Below are 9,592 nucleotides of genomic sequence, written 5' to 3'. Positions count from 1 at the left end.
CTTGAGTGAATAATGGTGTAAGGCTATGAGCTTATCCCTTTTAATTTCTCTTGATCCTTGGAGATTTTATAGAGTATTTTATATCGTGTTTGGGGCAACTTTGAAGACAAGACTGGTACAACTTTGTTTCTCTTCGGACGTGTCTAGAGAAGACTACCAGTAAATATGGGTTGTATCTTGGAGCCGTATTAGACCGCTATCATCTGCACACAGGGAGGCCATACAACTTTAGGACACTACTCGCATGCCTCTCATTATCCAGGCCGGTTATTTCTAACTTATTTTATTATCCTCCTTTTTTCATATACTATTCGATTAAATAATTTCTTATTGTTGTTGTGATAATAATATTGATCTATTATTCTTATACTGCATGATATTTCTTTTCATTGTTACATTCATATTATTGAAATTGATGTATTATTCAGTTTAATAAAAATATTGTCATTTCATATTGTTATCTTCTACATCAATGTATTGTTCATATTATTGATTCATGAATCAATAAATTACATGTATTATATTTTTAATGTGTTGTTATTTACGTGCAATTTCCCCCAACATGATATTGCTCCAGAAATTGTATGTGTTGGAGAGGTGTTAAATTTATAAGGGTTGAAGGAAGTTATGGAATTGAAAGTTAAGATTAAATCGAGTTAAACATTAGAACAACCTTCTTCAATTGGTTGGTGATACTTATAAATAGTCATAAAGAAGAGTGAGATAAAGATCATCGACCAAATAATTGAACTTAATTACTTAATCTTTATGTTTCCTTGTACTTTACTTCATTTCTTAGGAGTAGTTTTAGAATAGATTATGTTAGTCCCAAGGTTTTAAACTAGATGAAAATCGGATAATTTTGATGATTATGAGTACCAACCTACTTGAATATTCTGAATTTTAGGATTTATATTTAATCTACATTAGTTGATCCAAGGATGGTGCATCAAGTTATATTCAATCTAGAGTACATGGACTCAATCATTCAAGGAATTCGGCTTGACATCCATCTACCATAATATCTTATAGTCAAAATGAGCATTAAGGGCCAAAAGAGTTCAGGTTGGTACTGATTGGCCTTGAAGAATTTATTGAATATACTCTTTGACTTATCATCTTGTGTTGAATATACTCTTTGAATCATTAAGTTTTCTCAATATACGTGATTTCACAAATTTGTACAAAATTACCAAAATCTCTAAAAATTAGAAGGGCACAAAGAGGAAAAGAAGAAGAAGAAGATAAAGAAGAAGAACTCACAATGATATAATTTCCTAATTTAGTGCATTTATCAAAATTTAGTAAATTATCTACAAAATATATGTTTAGTTTGTGACTCTCAGTTATAGAACTTTCTTAGTGACCATAATATATAACCTTATTTTTTTCTTTTTCTTTTTTATGAATGGGCCAGTGGCCTAGCGGTATAAGACCCTTTCTTTCCAAAGGGCGGTTAAGGGTTCAAATCTCGACATGTCTGTGTGAGTACCAACTAAGAAAAAAAAAATCCTTAATTTTATGTGATACATACAAAATCCCTAACTTCATGTTAGCTAGTGGGACTATCTTTATGGAGATTTAGATCCATACATGAATGGGGACCACCAGCTCAATAACATTTCACATGAATATATAAACCTTAAATATACACTACATATCACAAATATCATCATCCTTGCTTTAGTCGTATATGAATTGAGACCTCTATCAGCTTTGTGGTATTCATTCTGATTCGATTTCAAAAATGAATAGGGATGGGTTGGAGAGTCCTTTTACTGAAGAGGAAGTGTTGAAGGAACTAAAGAGTTGTAATGATGATAAAATTTTTGAACCGAATAGTTTTTGTAACGACCCAAACTCGGGAGTCTAAATCGTCAATCGGGTCCTTACCCGAACACGAGGTCATCTAAGGGGCATTACCGTCATACTATGTCTATGATGGAACGTTATCAGCCACTTCCTTCCCAAGACCTAAAAATATTAAAATAAGGGGTGAGCACAACGGCTCAGTAGAAGTCGCCTAAGACGTCAGCTTTAGACTTCTTTGAGCCACGTAACACATAAATGGAGAAAAAAAAAAAACTGGGAACATGCATTGGGAGTCTATAAAATAATATTTGCATTTCGAACAAGCATTTATTCCAACAACATAATACGTTTCAACAATATACCATGTATGATATGAAATGCAATTCACCTCTTCCCGTACTTGGTCTCTACCGACCCAAGTTTCAAAATTTTGAAAACCACTAACTAACTTTAACAAGGCGAGATTGATAGCTATCCCCGTTTCGGGCTTGACAACCGTTTCGGGCATAGTATAAACTTTTTCACGCCCTACACCAGGCCGCGTTCCCTCTAGGTCAAGCTAGCCCCGGATTCGCAAAATTTAGTTTATTTAAAAAAAAAACTCCCCTTTTCTAATAAAAAAACCTTTCTTTTATAAAACTTCCTTTTCCAAAACCATTTCAAACCAAACCACTCTTTTGATCATTCGACATACTAATCCAAATTTAATTCCAAAATACGCTTGCGGTCTCTTGGGATGATCCTTTCTCACTTCATACTACATAGTATAAGTGTTAAGTGGTTTTTATAAATTTTTAAATATGGTGGCCACTTCACTAATCACTTTTTGAGCATTCGACTCGGACCGCACTACGTTTTTGGCGTCGTTGCCGAGAATTTGTCAACGTCGAATTTGGAATTTAAATAGGAATTAGTACTCTTTTAATCATTTTCTTTAGTTTTATTTTTGTTTTCTCACTTGTTACTTGTCAATTAGGTACTTGGAGCAAAGGAAAGCACGCATTGGACCTTTAAGTAAGTGATGAGCGCTGAAAAGTGCACATTCAAACCCCTTAAGCTTAGGTATTCTAGAACCTTTATCTCTCTTATTTTCCTGTCTTAGATTAATTTCATGTTATTGCTCTTTTTAGGTACTTATCCCAAAAATAAGTTAATTCAGCCAAATAAGAGCTTAAAAGAAGCAATCTCAAGCTGAATGGAAGAAAGGAGCAAAGTGGAAGCAAAGTGTGGAAAAACAGCAAGTTCGATCGATCTCAACATTCCTTCGATCAATCAGAGCAACATCGATCTGGCCTCATCAAGATGGATCCAAGCAATTGTCCTTATCCAAAAGATTTCACCATCTTCGATCGATCCAACCTTTCTCAGATCGATCGAAATTATTTGATCTTATCCACACTTACAACCCCACCTACCACTTTTGTCTCTTTCCCAAAATATTTCAAAATATCTCAGAGATTTGTCTTTATTCAAAAAGGCAAATTTCATGTTATTGCCCTTTTTAGGTAGTTATCCCAAAAATAAGTTAATTCAGCCAAATAAGAGCTTAAAAGAAGCAATCTCAAGCTGAATGGAAGAAATGAGCAAAGTGGAAGCAAAGTGTGGAAAAACAACAAGTTCGATCGATCTCAACATTCCTTCGATCGATCAGAGAAGCATCGATCTGGCCTTATCAAGATGGATTCAAGCAATTGTCCTTATCCAAAAGATTTCACCATCTTCGATTGATCCAACCTTTCTCAGATCGATCGAAATATTTCGATCTTATCCACACTTACCACCCCACCTACCACTTTTGTCTCTTTCCCAAAATATCTCAAAATATCTTAGAGATTTGTTTTTATTCAAAAAGGCACTGCCAAGGATGATCGATCTCTGCAGCATTCGATGGATCTCACCTCAGTTCGATCGATCTTAACATAGTTCGATCAATCGAACCTCCTCAAGTCTGAAATAAAACAAATTCCAGCTCATTAAAAGTTGGCTCATGGTGCAATCATTGCAAGGGCCCTAGTGCACGAATCCAGACCATTGGGTGTGACACTTGAGCCTCCTATATAAGGATTTGGAGCCATTTTAAGAGCAAGATTGAACATATCTTCATATTCATCATAACTTACACATCTCATATCTTGAAGAGGAGGCTAGAGACTAGAGAGCTTTTACACATTTTGGGAGTTCTTCCATTATTCTAGGGTTCTATCAAGAAGGAGGTCATTCCTACCATGGAGATAGCCTTTGAGGGTTGGATGACTACTTCAATGAGTGGCTAGACATCTATTTGGGGCTAGAGTAGCCCCTAAGTTTGCTTCCTTGACTTAGTGCTTTGTATATTTTTGGGGATTTACTTGTAACAAATGTTTTGATCTTGAATTTATATATATATATATCTTGTGGTTTCTACTTAATATGTATGGATTAATGCTTTCAATTGATTATCTATTTCTAACCATATGTCTATGCATGCTAGAATGGATTATTCATGTGCTTTTCTCTTTTTTATGGAATTTATGCATGTCTATGTGTATGGATGAAGTTAATCTAGTGATGATCAAAACATAGTACTTAATTGAACACTCTTGTAATTTATTTGATGATTCACACTTGTTTCTTAATGGATTGTGCCACACTTTTAGCTTACTTAATTTAATTTCCATGTCTTTAATGTAGTTGTAGTGTAGTTGCTTTAGATTCATAGATAGGTGGACAATCTATTCTTGTTGCTTGGTGTTCCATACTTATGAATGCAAAGGGTGTATGTTTCTAAATAGTTGTGTGTGCATAAATTGTGGTTTCATTGAATGGATTTTGGTCTCATTTGATAGGTTGTGCTTTCCATTTGAATTGGCTATACAATCTATACTTATTTACTATCCATGCTTAGTTTCAATTAATGTCACATACACACACAAGTTACAATTCAATTTCCCTATTGATATACAATTGCTAGTGTCTAGTGAAGTCAAGCTTAGTGGTGAGCTCTAGTACGCCAAGTCATCTCCTCTATATCTTTTTCCCTGCTTTCTAAATTATTACCTTTTACTTGCTTTAATTTCAAATTGCATTGTAGTTTAATTTAATCAACCAAACAAATCATTTTTTGATCACTTGACCTACTAACCTTATACATTGTTTCCATTGCAAACATTCCCACAATCCCTTAGGACGATCCCTACTCACCCTAGCTATATTTTTAGTTAGAGGTAGTAGTGGCTTTTATAAATTTAAAACTTGGCCACATTCCACACTCACATTCTTAATGCATTCTTAAATGTTGGAGCCTGCAACGACCCACCAAGTTTTTTGCACCGTTACTGGGGATTGAATTGGCAACGCCGTGTGGAAACAAATAGGAATTAGTACTCTTTTGATCGTGTCTTTGTTTTACTTTATTTTTGTTACTAATTGTGTTTGTTCTTAATTGGCTAGGTGCATTGAGCTAAGAGAGTCAAGCAAAGGGAATTAAAGAGCAAAGAAAACAAGGAAGCCAAGTGAAGCTAAGCAAAAGCATAAATGACTAAAATTTAAAATCTCCAAAGCATAACAAGGCTTGGAAATTGAAAATAAATTGAAGTGCTTAAGGACCCTTTGTGAATCTTTCTAACTCAGTCTCTAGTTAAATCGTCGGCCCGCGTGATGGCAAGTTTTTCATTTCATAGATAGATCGTGAGCCCGTGTGGAGGCAATTTACTTTTTCTAAGCATATTGTTCAAACATGGGAGTATGGGACCAATGTATGTGGAGAATGTTTGTTGATTGATTTGTTATGGGGCCGAAGTGATTGTTATTTGATTATTTACTTGTTATTTATTTTGCTAGTGCATGTGTGGTCGTAGGTCATTGAATCTTACTCTTGTCCCTTCTAGTTTGCATCTTGAATCAGTTGTTCGTAATCCTAGGGGAAGAGGTAGTTCGCATCATTCCATTTCACCAATGGAGGAATTGAATGACGACCATGTGGAGGACCTTGGTCACATAGACCAACAAGGCATCCTCCACCCTAATGTGCATCATGAAAATATTCAAATACCATTGGACATGCCAAGACCATTCATCCCACCACAATAACAAGGCCAAATTCCATTTGGAATGCCTCGGCCAATTTTTGCTCCACAACCTCTCATTATGCAAGGCAACCACGGTGTTCGAGTAGCACCACCGGTTGTGAATCTTCCCATTGCTTTAAGAGACCATTATGTGCCTAATGAATACAATGCACCTACTTGTATTCAATTGCTCCCATTTAGAGTACATCACTATGAGATTAAACCACAAACTATTCAAATGCTTCTCAACTATCATGGACTTCCAAGTGAAGAACCTTACAAGCATTTGGATGAGTTTCTTGAAGTGTGTTCCACCGTGAAATACACGGACATGCCAGAAGAAGTTTTAAGACTCAAACTTTTTCCTTTTACCCTTAAGGACAAGACAAAATATTGGTTCAACAATCTTAGACCTTTTTCGATAACTTCTTGAGCAGAAATGCAACAAGAGTTCTTGAAGAAGTACTATCTGGTTTCAAAGACCAATGCCATGAGAACTTCCATTTGTGAATTTTCTCAAGGTGATGGGGAAATGTTTCATGAGACATGGGAAAGGTTTAATGACTTGCTTAGGAAGTGCCCACATCATGACATACCTAAGTGGCAACTAGTTCAATATTTCTTTGAAAGTTTACCGGATAATCACAAGAGTATGGTTGATACATATATGGGTGGTTCTTATCTTGACAAGCATGAAAATAATGTGTGGCAATTGTATGAAAGCATGGGTGAGAATTCAATACATAGATCTTTGTCTTCAAAAAATGGTAGAAATCTAGGTGGAAGGAAGAATGTTGGCTTATATCAAGTTAACAATTCCAATGACATAGCCGCCAAAATGAAATCCTTATCTCAAAGGTTTGATTTATTATTGATCATCCAAAATTTGGCGAATCAAGTATCTTCCTCCCCTAATCATGTTCATCATCATGCATCTAATGAATCAAGTATGACTTGTTCAAGTGTCTTGCATTCTACTTTCAATTGTCCCTATGGACATGTGCAAAACGAGAACCATGAACAAGCAAATGCTGTCTTTGCTAACCAAGGGAATAATCCCTATGGCTCACACTATAATCCAGGGTGGAGGAACCATCCAAACTTCTCTTGGAAAAGCCAAGGGGAAGGCTCAAACCCTCCCCAAGGTGGTTTTCAAAACAAGTATGTTCCACCTCCAATGCAAAGCCAAGGTTCCCAGGGTTTTAGATCTTTTTTTCAATCATCAAATGGAAATCAATTTTCAAATTCTCATTTTCCTAACCAATCATCGTATTCTTAAGGAAACTTAAGGAGTCCAGCTTTTGAGGAGAAAGTGTTGACCACTCTAGGCACTCTAGAGGTGAACACTCAATTGCTTCATTCTCATTCTCAATCCATTGCTAAGCTAGAAACCCAAGTTGGGTAAAAAGCTGGTACTTTGAATGCTAGAGAGAAAGGGAGGATGCCTTTGAATGCCCCACCAAAGCAATAATGTGTTGTGGAGACTCATTCCTCATCAGAAGGTCACACAATTGAGCATGTCAATGCGGTGACAACCTTGAGAAGTGGGAAAATTGTTGATAACCAAGTAGGTATTCCCAATGAAGTGAGTGAATTGGTGTAACCAAGAGTTGACACCTGATAATTTCACATTTTATTCCTCCTTCATTACATGTACATGATCATCTTGTTAAGAAAGTTATCAAAAATGATTTGAAGCATGATTTGAAAAATGATTCTAAGAATTCTTGTGTTGAAGATTCTTCAAAGAAAGATTTTGAAAAAACTTTTGAGCCTAAAGCTCCATTTCCAGATGCCTTGAAAGGATCTATTTCTCTTGACAAACAAAAGACAAAAACCAATGAAATCATTGAAATGTTTAGGCAAATGAAGATCAATCTTCCGCTTTTGGATGCAATTAAGTAAATTCCGGCTTTACTAAGTTCTTAAAAGATCTTTGCACCCAAAAGAGGAAGAACAAGAGCCAAGCACCAACAAAAGTGGTCTTGACCGAGCAAGTGAGCTCTATTTTGCAACATAACACTCTCCCAAAATTTAAGGACCCCGGTTCACCTACTACATCTTGCATCATTGGTGACCATGTCATAATCGGGCTCTCTTAGATTTAAGAGCAAGTGTTAACCTTTTTCCATATTCAGTGTATGTAAAATTAGGCTTAGGAGACTTGAAACCGACGTTGGTGGTTTTACAACTTGCCGATCGATCCATCAAAAAGTCCCGGGGTATTATAGAGGATGTTTTGATTAAGATTGATAAGTTCTTCTTCCTCGTTGATTTTGTTGTCATAGACACGGAACCGGTTCCGAATCCCAAGAGCCAAATTCCCGTTATCCTTGGTCGTCCCTTCTTGGCAACCGCAAATGCTAACATCAATTGTAGGACGAGGATAGTGAAAATCTCATTTGGCCACATGAAGGTGAAGTTAAACATCTTTAATCCAACCCCGAATTCAATGGACAAACACGAAGAAGTGTGTGTTGTAGAAAAATGTATAGCCAATGAATTTGATAAAGTCGAGTCTTTGCTTGAACATAAAACTTCAAAAGATCAATTTTTAAAATTGAAAACAAAGAATGTTGTTTCAAAAGCAAAGTTCTTAAAGGCATGGAAGCCCAAGAGTTGCATAGACCAAGGACCATCAATGTCTTTTGAATCAAATCCAACAAGTTCTCTAGAGAACCATTTGTTGGGTGGGATTCAAAAATCCATTCACCCCATCAATGAGGGGATGCATAACAAGATATTTGATCCGGGCTAAAAGAGCCCAACATCTTGCTAGAGATGTTAAAGACTAGCAATGCTTCATAGGGTTTACAACCCTATTCCTCCCTCATTTCTATTTTACCTTTCATTTCTTGCGTCGTCTAGATATATTCTGGGTTCATACACATTGTTAGGAACTGTGATTGAGAATGCATGCCTTGTCATGTTCAAACCAAGCATTTTGTGCATGTTCGATCGATCTCAAAAGAAGTTTGATCGATCGAACATTCATCTCTGCATCCAATCATCTTTCAGTCCCATCGATCGAGAATTTCCTGCATAAATCAACTCTCTGTGTATCGAGCGAACTTCAGTTTAGATCAATCTGAATGCTCCAAGATCGATATTGTCCTCAGATTGATCTTCATTCTACACTTAGAAATTTTTTGGAACCCATGAAAAAGGCCTCTCTGTGTATCGATCGAACTTGTCTGTAGGTTTTCACTTGTTGGATCGATTGAAGTCTTTTCCAGATTGATCTGTGTCCCCTTGTTGACTTTGACTTTGACTTTAATTTCCCTTTTTGAATTTTGAATTTATTTATAATAAAACAAAAACAAAAACAAAAACATTTTCAATTTTCATTTTATTTTATCCTCAAAAATACAAAAATATTTTTATTTTATTTTATTTTTATATTTTCAAAAACTCCAAAAAGATTTTTATTTGATTTTCATTTTTATTTTTATTTGATTTTATTTTTCTAAAAAAATCCAAAAACATTTTATTTTTATTTTTGTTTTTATCTTAAAAAATTCAAAAATATTTTTAAAAAAATTTCAAAAATACTGTATCGTTTTAAAGCTTAGATCGATCTATGTTCGATCGATCTGAGATTTTTCCAGATCAATCAAACATGTCGAAAACAGTTTTTAAAAATAGAAGCCAAGGGTCATTTTGATCGATTTACACATCGATCTCAACCCTAGCTCCCTTTCGTCGCTGCTTACCTTCTTCCCAACCTCCAGCGA

This window comes from Cornus florida, unplaced genomic scaffold, assembly GCF_030987335.1.
Source record: "Cornus florida cultivar Cherokee Brave unplaced genomic scaffold, ASM3098733v1 CherokeeBrave_3.0.0_Hap2_Chr08, whole genome shotgun sequence".
Taxonomy (NCBI): Eukaryota; Viridiplantae; Streptophyta; class Magnoliopsida; order Cornales; family Cornaceae; genus Cornus; species Cornus florida.
Note: the sequence above shows the minus strand (reverse complement) of the source record.